Below are 11,851 nucleotides of genomic sequence, written 5' to 3'. Positions count from 1 at the left end.
GGCATCTGCAAGCTGAGGAGCAAGGAAGTCCGTTAGAGTCCCAAAACTGAAGAACTTGGAGTCTTTTCTTTTTGAGATGGAGTTTTGCTCTTTTGCCCAGGCTGGAGCGCAATGGTGCCATCTGGGCTTACTGCAACCTCCACCCTCCAGGTTCATGCGATTCTCTTGCCTCAGTCTCCGAAGTAGCTGGGATTATAGGCGCCTGCCACCATGCCCGGCTAATTTTTGTATCTTTAGTAGAAACAGGGTTTCACCATGTTGGCCAGGCTGGTCTTGAACTCCTGACCTCGGGTGATCCACCCACCTCGACTTCCCAAAGTGCTGGGATTACAGGCGTGAACCACCGCGGCTGACCCCCACTTCTTTTCTTTCTCGGCTTCTGTGACTAGGCTTTCTTCTGCCTTTATGATTTTGTGCCTGGGTCTTAATTTATAAAGGTGACTGAGGGTGATGACACACAGGAGTCAATGATATTGAAGGAAAAGTTTAATGTTGGTCAGGCATGGTGGCACACGGCTGTCATCCCAGCACTTTGGAAGGCCAAGACAGGAGGATTGCTTGGGGCCAGGAGTTCGAGGCCAGCCTGGACCATATAGGGAGACCTCATCTCTACAAAAAATTAAAAAATTAGCCAGGTGTGTTGGTGCACACCTGTAGCCTCAGCTATTGGGAGGCTGAGGTGGGAGGATCGCTGGAGCCCAGGAGGTCGAGGCTGCAGTGAGCTGTGATGATGCCCCTGCACTTCAGCTCTGGGTGAAAGAGTGAGACCCTGTCTCTAAAAAATAGACAAGAAGGCCGGGCGCAGTGGCTCAGGCCTGTAATCCCAGCACTTTGGGAGGCCGAGATGGGCGGATCACGAGGTCAGGAGATCGAGACCATCCTGGCTAACATGGTGAAACCCCCGTCTCTACTAAAAAAAAAATACAAAAAACCTAGCCTGGTGAGGTGGCGGGCACCTGTAGTCCCAGCTACTCGAGAGGCTGAGGCAGGAGAATGGCATAAACCCGGGGGGCGGAGCTTGCAGTCAGCTGAGATCCGGCCACTGCACTCCAGCCTGGGCGACAGAGCGAGACTCTGTCTTAAAAAAAAAAAAAAAAAAGACAAGAAAAAGCTTGATGTTATTCCCAGTTCCCCTGGAAGTGACAGGCATGACACCCAGGCAGGCCTGCATGGGGGAAGCACCCACGTGGGTCAGGAGGTAAAGGATTGTGGGGATAGCCCAGGCAGCGACCTTCGTTGGGTTTCCTGTGGGGCAGGCAGTGCAGGATGGCAGAAACAGTTAGGACCAGCTGGCTTGAATAAAGCCGGCGGGTTCTGGGTTATAGGAATGGTCCGTGGTTGCCTGGCACCTGGCTCTGGGTGGTTTAGGATAGGGAAAGTACTGTCTTGCTGCATGACAATCAAAGGAGGTGGTTGGTAGTATGGACTTGGAATTAGTTGGAGGGTTTGTGCATCGGAAAAATCAACACTTTCTTCTCTTACCCAGTCAACATTCAACACAGGTAGTGTCAGATCCCATAGGCTAAAAGCTCAGTCTCACAAGACTGCCCCCTGCCCGTGCCAATCCCAAGCTCCAGGCTATTTTACTTGTGTTTCTGACTGACCAGCTGTAAATCGGGGTTCCCACAACCCCCTCCTCATATTCCATCAATTTGCTAGGGTGGCTCACAGAACTCAGGGAAGCCCTTTCCTTCCATTGACCCGTTTATGATAAAGGATGTTGCCAAGGATACAACCGGATGAAGAGATGCATGGGGTGAGGTTTGGAAGGGTCCCAGGTGCAGGAGCTTCTGTCCGTATGGAGTTGGGGTGCGCCACCCTCCAGCTACAGGGATGTGACAGTGAATTGGAAGCTCTCTGAACCTTGTAGTTCAGGGATTTTTATGGGGACTTCATCACATAGGCGTGATGAATTATCCGCCCAATCTCCAGCCCCTCTCCCCTTCCAAGAGTTGCCTCATTAGAACAAAACACATTCCTATCACCCAGGACTTTTAAAGGGCTTTAGGGGCTACGTGTCAGAAACTAGAGTCAAAGACTAAATATTAGAACCAAAAATGTTCCCAGCACCCTCCTAGCTCAGGAAATTACAAGGGTTGTAGGAGCTCTGTGCTAGGAACTGTGGTAAGAAATCAAACACAGGGCCGGGCACGGTGGCTCATGTCTGTAATCCCAACACTTTTGGGAGGCTGAGGCAGATGGATCACCTGAGGTTGGGAGTTCAACACCAGCCTGGCCAACATGGAGAAACCCCGTCTCTACTAAAAATACAAAATTAACTGGATGTGGTGGCACACGCCTGTAGTTCCAGCTACTTAGGAGGCTGAGGCAGGAGAGTCGCTTGAACCCGGGAGGCAGAGGTTGAGATGAGCAGAGATCACGCCACTGCCCTCCAGCCTGGGCAACAAGAGCAAAATGCTGTCTCAAAATCAGCCAATCAATCAACCAATCAATCAAACATACTGTCTGGGCACAGTGACTCATTCCTGTAATCTCAGTGCTGTGGGAAGCTGAGGTGGGAGGATCAGTTGAGACCAGGAGTTTGAGATCAGCCTGGGCAACATAGCAAGACCCTGTCAAAAAAAAAAAAAAGAAAAGAAAAGAAAAAAGGAAAGAAACCAAGCATATATTTCTTGTTATATCATACTATCACTATTTGTAATATATTTTTATGTGCCAGCAAAGGCTAGATTGCAGGGGAGATGCAAACAGCATTGGCTGTTAGGCCCTAAGATGAATGGAGGCCAAATAGACAAATACAGAGTCTTTTTTTTTTTTTTTTTTAGATGGCGTCTCACTCTGTCACCCAGGCTGGAGCACAGTGGTGCAATCTCGGCTCACTGCAACCTCCGCCTCCTGGGTTCAAATGATTCTCCTGCCTCAGCTTCCTGAGTAGCTGGGATTACAGGCACCTGCCATCATGCCAGGCTAATTTTTGTGTTGTTGTAGAGACAGGGTTTCACTATGTTGGCCAGGCTGGTCTTGAACTCCTGAACTCAAGCTATCCACCTGCCTTGGCCTCCCAAAGTGCTGGGATTACAGGTGTGAGCCACCACTCCTGGCTATGCCCAGCTTTTAAAAAAATTTTAGTAGAGACAGGGATTCACTGTATTGCCCAGACTGAAGTGCAGTGGTGCAGCTAGAGCTCACTGCAGCCTTGAACTCCTGAGCTCAAGCCATCTTCCCACCTTGGCCTCCGAAGTGCTGGGGTTATAGGCGTGAGCTATTGTGCCTGGCCTGACCTCTCTTCTGCATCCCTCCCTGAGTCTTTAAATGTTGGCTTGTTCTACATCTGGGTCCTCTACAGGTCTCCAGCCCTTAGGCATGGACCGGTACCAGTTCATGGCCTGTTAGGAACCAGGCTGCACAGCAGGAGGGGAACGGTGGGTGAGCAAGCGTTACCGCCTGAGTTCTGCTTCCTGTCAGATCAGCGGCAGCATGCTATTCTCATAGAGCATGAACCTTACTGTGAACTGCACATTGGAAGGGATCCAGGTCACGTGCTTCTTATGAAAATCTAATGCCTGATGATCTGAAGTGGAACAGCTTCATCCTGAAACCATCACCCACCCTTGCCAAACTGGTCCACGGAAAAATTGTCTTCCACACAACCAGTCCCTGGTGTCAAGAAGGTTGGGAATCACTGCTCTAGCTAGTCTTCTTGGGGAAGGTCTCCTAGCACCCTGGATTTAAATACGATCCTATGCTGAGACTCCAGGACACTTGGTATCCTCTGTAGGACCCCAGCTCTCCATGTGATCACACTGCCCCTGCCCCAGCCCAGCCACCCACAGGGACAGGCCACAGGGCTGAGGGCAGGAAACTCCTGGAAGGCAGGGACCTCGGTCCCGGTCCTGGGTCAGCCAGTCATGTGCTGTGGTCTTGGCAGGTCCTTTTCCTTGTGAGGCCTCAGTTTTCGCATTTCTCCTTGGTTCATTTTTGAGTTCCAGGCTGCTAGGCCAGTTAATAACTCATTTAAGGGCTGGGCATGGTGGCTGAGGCCTGTAATCCCAGCACTTTGTGAGGCTGAGGTGGGAGGATCGCTTGAGCCCAGGAGTTTGAGATGAGTGTGGGCAACACAGCAAGATACCATCTCTACAAAAAAATAAAAAATAAAAAAATTAGCCAGATGTGGTGGCATGCACCTGTAATCCCAACTATTCAGGAGGCTGAGGCAGGAGGATTACTCGAGCCCAGGAGTTCAAGGCTGCTATGAGCCATGACTGTACCACTGCACTCCAGCCCGGGTGACAGAGCAAGACCCCATCTCTAAAATAATAATAACAATATTAATAATAATTCTCAAAACCGTAGGCAGCTTTGTTTAAATGCAACAGTTAGAACCCCAGGAGAGTTTGTGTACAGAAGTGTCGAATGGGGTGACTTATGACATTGAACTGACCAGGTTTGAATCCTGGCTGTGGAACTTCTTAGTTGGGGCATTTTGAACCTGGTAATTAGGATCTCTGTGCCTCAGTCCTGTCATCTGCAAGAACGGCAGGATTATGGCACCTCCCTTATGGAGTTGTCATAATGACCTGATGGGTTAATACATGTAGTGCTGGAGCAGTGCCTGGCACTTGGCAAGCACTCAATAAGTGCTAGTCATTAGCATTATCATTAGACTACTTATAGTAATTACTATTTTCCCTCCTGCTCCTTGTCTCGTGGTCTTTGTTTATTTGAATGACATCAACATCAAGTGGTGCTGCTATGGCTGGCTGGTGAGAGCTGTTGTTAAACTTTCAGGAATTTTACCAGCTAGTGGATATCACATTGGTAACTTTGGTGGGCTCTGGTGGGAGTATTTACACGATAGGAATTGGCAGATGCTGTAATCAGAGAGCTGGTTGTTGAACACTGACCAGCACACCACTGCCATCATCCAACCATACTATTACCTATGCCAGAGATAAGATGTGGGAGGAAAGGTTGGGGTATATAGTGCCCCACTGCCTACCTGCCTGCCTGGCCATGGTTCTGACACTCTCCTCCTGACTGGCAGCCCCGCCCTATTGCTAGGTTGTAACAGCTTTTTTTTTTTTTTTTTTTTTGACATACTCTTGCTCTGTCATCCACGCTGGAGTGCAGTGGCACAATGTAGGCTCACTGCAACCTCTGCCTCCCACGTTCAAGCGATTCTCCTGCTTCAGCCTCCCAAGTAGCTGAGATTACAGGTGTGCACCATCACAGCTGGCTATTTTTTTTTTTTTTTTGAGATGGAGTTTTGCTTTTTTTGCCCAGGCTTGAGTGCAAGGGCGTGATCTTGGCTCACTGCAACCTCCGCTTCCTGGGTTCAAGCAATTCTCCTGCCTCGGCCTCCCAAGTGGCTGGGATTACAAGCATGCACCACCACGCCTGGCTAATTTTGTATTTTTTAGTAGAGACAGGGTTTCTCCGTGTTGGCCAGGCTGGTCTCAAACTCCCGACCTCAGGTGATCCGCCTGCCTCGGCGTCCCAAAGTGCTGGGATTACAGGCGTGAGCCACCGTGCCTGGCCTAATTTTTATATTTTTAGTAGAGACGGGGTTTCACTGTGTTGGCCAGGCTGGTCTCGATCGCCTGACCTCGNTTTTTTTTTTTTTTCGAGAAGGAGTCTTGCTCCTCACCCAGGCTGGAGTGCAATGATGCTATCTGGGCTCACTGCAACCTCTGCCTCCCGGGTTCAAGCGATTCTCCTGCCTCAGCCTCCCAAGTAGCTGGGATTACAGGCAAATGCCATCCTTTCTGGCTATTTTTTTTTTTTTTTTGAGATGGAGTTTTGCTTTTTTTGCCCAGGCTTGAGTGCAAGGGCGTGATCTTGGCTCACTGCAACCTCCGCTTCCTGGGTTCAAGCAATTCTCCTGCCTCGGCCTCCCAAGTGGCTGGGATTACAAGCATGCACCACCACGCCTGGCTAATTTTGTATTTTTTAGTAGAGACAGGGTTTCTCCGTGTTGGCCAGGCTGGTCTCAAACTCCCGACCTCAGGTGATCCGCCTGCCTCGGCGTCCCAAAGTGCTGGGATTACAGGCGTGAGCCACCGTGCCTGGCCTAATTTTTATATTTTTAGTAGAGACGGGGTTTCACTGTGTTGGCCAGGCTGGTCTCAAATTCCTGACCTCGTAATCTGCCCGCCTTGGCCTCTCAAAGTGCTAGGATTACAGGTGTGAGCCACCACACCTGGCTGGTTGTAACAGCTTTTGACTGATGCTAAACCCTGCATGTTCACTATCCATGAACTCCACTCACACCTCTGTACTCAGCCCTTTCCTCCAGCTCTCTTCAGCTGGGCCCTCTGAGTGTGCAATGTGTTTTTCACCAGGCTCCCACCTCGGCTAGGCTGCCAGGTGCAGATTTCACTGCTGCCTGCCCATATACCCTGGGACTTACCTTCTCAGTGCACACCGGCCTGATATCCAGCTGCCAGCAGTCGCCTCACCTTGCCCTAGGGCTTTCACTGAAGCTGTTCTACATCTAGGGCACTATCACCTCCTGGAAGTCGCCCTCAGTGACTTCCAGAAATTAGTGGATAAATGCATGAGCCTGCCCTCTTGGATGGGTAACTCTGAAGCATTCATGCCACATTCCAGATAGTTCTGCAGTAGGCCCACCTTCATTGCCTAGGGGGGTGACTGACTTAACAACACACTCTCTATTGGCCGCCTTCCCTCCTGTATGACTTGGCTAGGGCTGCCATAGATTGGGTGGTTAAGCAGCAGCAATTTATTTTCTCACAGTTCTGCAGGCTGGATGTCCAGATCAAGGTGCCGTCAGGGTTGATTCCTGGTGAGGGCTCGCTTTCTGGCTTGCAGATGGCCACCTGCTAGCTGCATCCTCTCATGGACTTTCTTCTGTGCTTTTGAGGAGAAAGAGAGAGAGAGAGAGAGAGAGAGAGAGAGATTCTAGTGTCTCTTCCTCTTATTATAAGGACATCAGACCTATGAGATTAGGGACCTACCCTTATAATCTCATTTAACTTTAATGATCTTCTTAAAAGCCCTGTCTCCAAATACAGTCTTATTGGCAGTTATGGCTTCAACATATAAATTTCAACAGGGAAACAATTTGGTCCAAAATACCTCCCTTGTTTCAGTGATTCCCCTGAAAATGCTTCCTGGGATCGCCTCCCAGGAAAACTTTAGGACCCTGAGCGCTTGTCTTGGGTCTGCTCTAAGACAATGCTTCTCAGACTGTCCTTTCTAGACTGCAGGCTCGCTGACAACAGATAGGGGTCCTCCCACAAATGCTCAACAATACAGGTGACAGGCCAGTGGGGCGAGCCCCAGCTCCTACCAAGGGCTCACAGCCTGGGGCAATCTCTGTCCTCCCATCTTTCAGCCTCTGCTGCATTCCCACCTCTTCATTAACCCCATCAGGGACTTGCCCCACCAAGGGCAGGGGAAGCCATCCAGGGGCTTTCATTATTGGGGCCTCAAATCTGGGGCCAGATTCAGCCAATGGGTAGGGTACAAGAAGGCCTTCTATGTCCCACCCTGGAGGGCAGAGGTCCTGGCCATGACTGGAAGAAAGCCTGCCTGGTGACCCCTCTCAGGCTCTGGCCCACCCCAGTCCTGCCCTTGACGACAAAAGAGGGTGTCCCTCTCTCTCAGGGGTCTAGTATCCTGGAAGCTGTGTCTGCTTTGAAGGGAAAGACACCTCTGAGAGCAGTCTGTGGCTTCACATTTATTATTGATGCAGCCTTCAGCAGCCCTCTCTCGGGCATTTCCATTCTATATGTAAATTCCAATCCGATTTCAGAGCAACAGTGGCCCAGCGCAGGCCTGTGTAATCTGTGGCTGCTTAGACAAGGCTGGACCGAGTGGGAGATGTGTTCCTACCTGACCTCAAAGGACCTTGGTGTTTGGATTTTGGAGACTCAAATTATAATGCATCTGTGCCCTGTTTTGTTTTATTCTATTTGTTTAATTTTTTTTGAGATTGGGTGGGGGTCTCACTATATTGTCTAGGCTGGTCTGGAACTTCTGGGCTTAAGTGATCCTCCTGCCTTGGCCTCCCAAAGTGCTAGGATTACAGGTGTGAGCTAGTGCACCCATCCTGTGCCCTATTTTATTTTGGACTGACTTTTGGGGAGGACTCCGTTTTGCCATCCAGGGTCACTTGTGGCTTGTGGGTGGGGAGGGAGGCTGATTGCAATAGGTGCCTGCAAACCCCTCCCCTCCCCGCGTGGCTTGCCTGGATACAGGTCACCCTTTTGAGTTCTGGTGTTGGGAAAATGTCACCCTGTGGTTTGTGAACAGTGTGGGATGGGATGGAAGAAGAGAGGGCTGAAGATACGAGTCCATCTGCTTCCCATGGAGCATATGTGACTTTTAAAATTAAAATAAAATAAAATATTTATTTATTTATTTTCTGAGATGGAATATTGCTTTGTCGTCCAGGCTGGAGTGCAATGGCTCAATCTCAGCTCACTGCAACCTCTGCCTCCGGGGTTCAAGTGATTCTTGTGCCTCAGCCTCCCAAGTAGCTGGGATTATAGGCGCCTGCCACCACGCCTGGCTATTTTTTTTTTTTTTTTTTAATTTTTAGTAGAGACAGGGTTTTGCCATGTTGGCCAGGTTTGTCTCAAACTCCTAACCTCAGGTGATCCACCCGCCTTGGCCTCCCAAAGTGCTGGGATTACAGGCGTGAGCCACTGCACCCAGCCAAAATTAAATAAAATTTAAGATGCAGTTCCTCAGTCATATTAGCCCTATTTCCAGTGCTCAGTAGCCACAGCTGGCTGCTGTATTGGACAGAGCAAATATAGAACATTTCCGTCCTCACAGAAAGTTCAAAATTAGCCGAGCATGGTGGCGCTTGCCTGTAGTCCCAGCTACTCGGGAGGCTGAGGTGGGAGGATTGCTTGAGCCCAGGAGGTCAAGGCTGCAGTGAGCTGTGATCGCACCACTGCACTCCAGCCTGGGTGACAGAGCAAGACCCTGTCTCTAGACAAGAAAAGAAAGAAAGAAAAAAGCAGGTTCCATTGGCCATGTTGGGCTAGTACTTGCAGCCTTGCTTGGTTCATATAGGTGAGCACCCGAAAGGTGGTTTTCAGCCTTCATGGAAAGAAAGGGCTCCTTGGATCCTTATTAAAAATGTAGCCACGTGGAGTGGGCGGCTCGTGACCTGGGCTCCGAGTGCTGTAGCCTTCTCATCTCAATTCTGTCCTGCCTTCTGCTTTGCTCCTGGCCTCAAAGGCTGGTCCTTCCTGGCTCCCTAATGCTAGGCTGGCCCAAGGGTGGATCTGTCAGCCATCCTCAAACCCTAACTAGGAGAAGGGAATGGGAGCGGAAGTAGGGTTCTGTGCTGCTGCCCCTCTGCAGAGCCTGTGTGGTTCATGGGCGATATAGCCCTGGCACTGTGCCCAGAGCAAAGCACATGTGTCCTGGGAGAAAGGCCAGAGGGTTTACAGGGAATCAGTATATTAGACTGTTAGGGGCTAAACTATGTCCCTTCAAAGTCCATCTGCTGAAGTCTCGAGTGCCACAACCTCAGAGCGTGACTGCATTTGGAGATACGGTCTAAAAAAAAATGTAGCTACTTAGAGACCGCCCCTAGAGTTTCTCATTCCCTGGGTCTGCACTGGGCCCAGGAACATCGATTTGAAAAACTTCCAAGGTGATTTTAAAAAACCTTTTTTATTTTGAGTTCACTTGAAATGTACAGAAAAGCTGTAAAAATAGTACAGAGAGTTTCCATATCCCCCTTCACCCAGCTTCTCCTCTAGCTAACATGATACATAACTACTGTGTAATGATCAGACCCAGGAAATTAACACGCCACAATGCTGTTCATTAAACGACAGATCGTATTTGCAATGCGCGATTTTCTGTGCTAGTGTTCATTTTCTGTTCCAGGATCCTGCCCAGACCACATGCATTTAGTGGTTATTTCTCTTGATGCCCTTCTAATCTGAGGTCCTCAGGAGACTCTGATACGGTGTCTCAGGGATTTCATCCTGGGAGATGCTGAGGAACTGGGACCCAGGAGGGACAAAGGCCGATGAGGAGAAGAGACAGAGGGAAGATGCAGGGAAGTGGCATTTCGGAGAACAGGCTGCCGTGGTGTGTGTGTATGTGTGTCGGTGTGCATGCACGTCTCTGTGCACATGTGCGTGTGTCAGTATGGGGGTGCACACGTATACCTGTGTGTGCATGCGTAGGTACAGGTATGTGTGCATGAGCGTGTGTATGCACATGTGTATCTGTGTGTGCGTGTGCAGGTATGTGTATGTGTGCAGGAGCGTGTGAGCACATGTGTATCTGTGTGTGCATGCGTAGGTATATGTATGTGTGCAGGAGCGTGTGAGCACATGTGTATCTGTGTGTGCATGCATAGGTACATGTATGTGTGCATGAGCGTGTGTGCACATGTGTATCTGTGTGTGCATGCGTAGGTACATGTATGTGTGCATGAGCGTGTGTATGCACATGTGTATCTGTGTGTGCATGCGTAGGTATATGTATGTGTGCAGGAGTGTGTGAGCACATGTGTATCTGTGTGTGCATGCGTAGGTACATGTATGTGTGCAGGAGCGTGTGAGCACATGTGTATCTGTGTGTGCATGCATAGGTACATGTATGTGTGCATGAGCGTGTGTGCACATGTGTATCTGTGTGTGCATGCGTAGGTACATGTATGTGTGCATGAGCGTGTGTATGCACATGTGTATCTGTGTGTGCATGCGTAGGTATATGTATGTGTGCAGGAGTGTGTGAGCACATGTGTATCTGTGTGTGCATGCGTAGGTACATGTATGTGTGCAGGAGCGTGTGAGCACATGTGTATCTGTGTGTGCATGCATAGGTACATGTATGTGTGCATGAGCGTGTGTGCACATGTGTATCTGTGTGTGCATGCGTAGGTACATGTATGTGTGCATGAGCGTGTGTATGCACATGTGTATCTGTGTGTGCATGCGTAGGTATATGTATGTGTGCAGGAGTGTGTGAGCACATGTGTATCTGTGTGTGCATGCGTAGGTACATGTATGTGTGCAGGAGCGTGTGAGCACATGTGTATCTGTGTGTGCATGCATAGGTACATGTATGTGTGCATGAGCGTGTGTGCACATGTGTATCTGTGTGTGCATGCGTAGGTACATGTATGTGTGCATGAGCGTGTGTATGCACATGTGTATCTGTGTGTGCATGCGTAGGTATATGTATGTGTGCAGGAGTGTGTGAGCACATGTGTATCTGTGTGTGCATGCGTAGGTATATGTATGTGTGCAGGAGCGTGTGAGCACATGTGTATCTGTGTGTGCATGCGTAGGTACATGTATGTGTGCGTGAGCGTGTGTACACATGTGTATCTGTGTGTGCATGCGTAGGTACATGTATGTGTGCATGAGCGTGTGAGCACATGTGTATCTGTGTGTGCATGCGTAGGTACATGTATGTGTGCAGGAGCGTGTGAGCACATGTGTATCTGTGTGTGCATGCGTAGGTACATGTATGTGTGCAGGAGCGTGTGAGCACATGTGTATCTGTGTGTGCATGCGTAGGTACATGTATGTGTGCAGGAGCGTGTGAGCACATGTGTATCTGTGTGTGCATGCGTAGGTACATGTATGTGTGCAGGAGCGTGTGAGCACATGTGTATCTGTGTGTGCATGCGTAGGTACATGTATGTGTGCAGGAGCGTGTGAGCACATGTGTATCTGTGTGTGCATGCGTAGGTACATGTATGTGTGCATGAGCGTGTGAGCACATGTGTATCTGTGTGTGCATGCGTAGGTACATGTATGTGTGCAGGAGCGTGTGAGCACATGTGTATCTGTGTGTGCATGCGTAGGTACATGTATGTGTGCAGGAGCGTGTGAGCACATGTGTATCTGTGTGTGCATGCGTAGGTACATGTATGTGTGCA

This window comes from Rhinopithecus bieti, unplaced genomic scaffold (assembly GCF_001698545.2).
Source record: "Rhinopithecus bieti isolate Rb0 unplaced genomic scaffold, ASM169854v2 scaffold_2723, whole genome shotgun sequence".
NCBI classification, from domain to species: domain Eukaryota; kingdom Metazoa; phylum Chordata; class Mammalia; order Primates; family Cercopithecidae; genus Rhinopithecus; species Rhinopithecus bieti.
Note: the sequence above shows the minus strand (reverse complement) of the source record.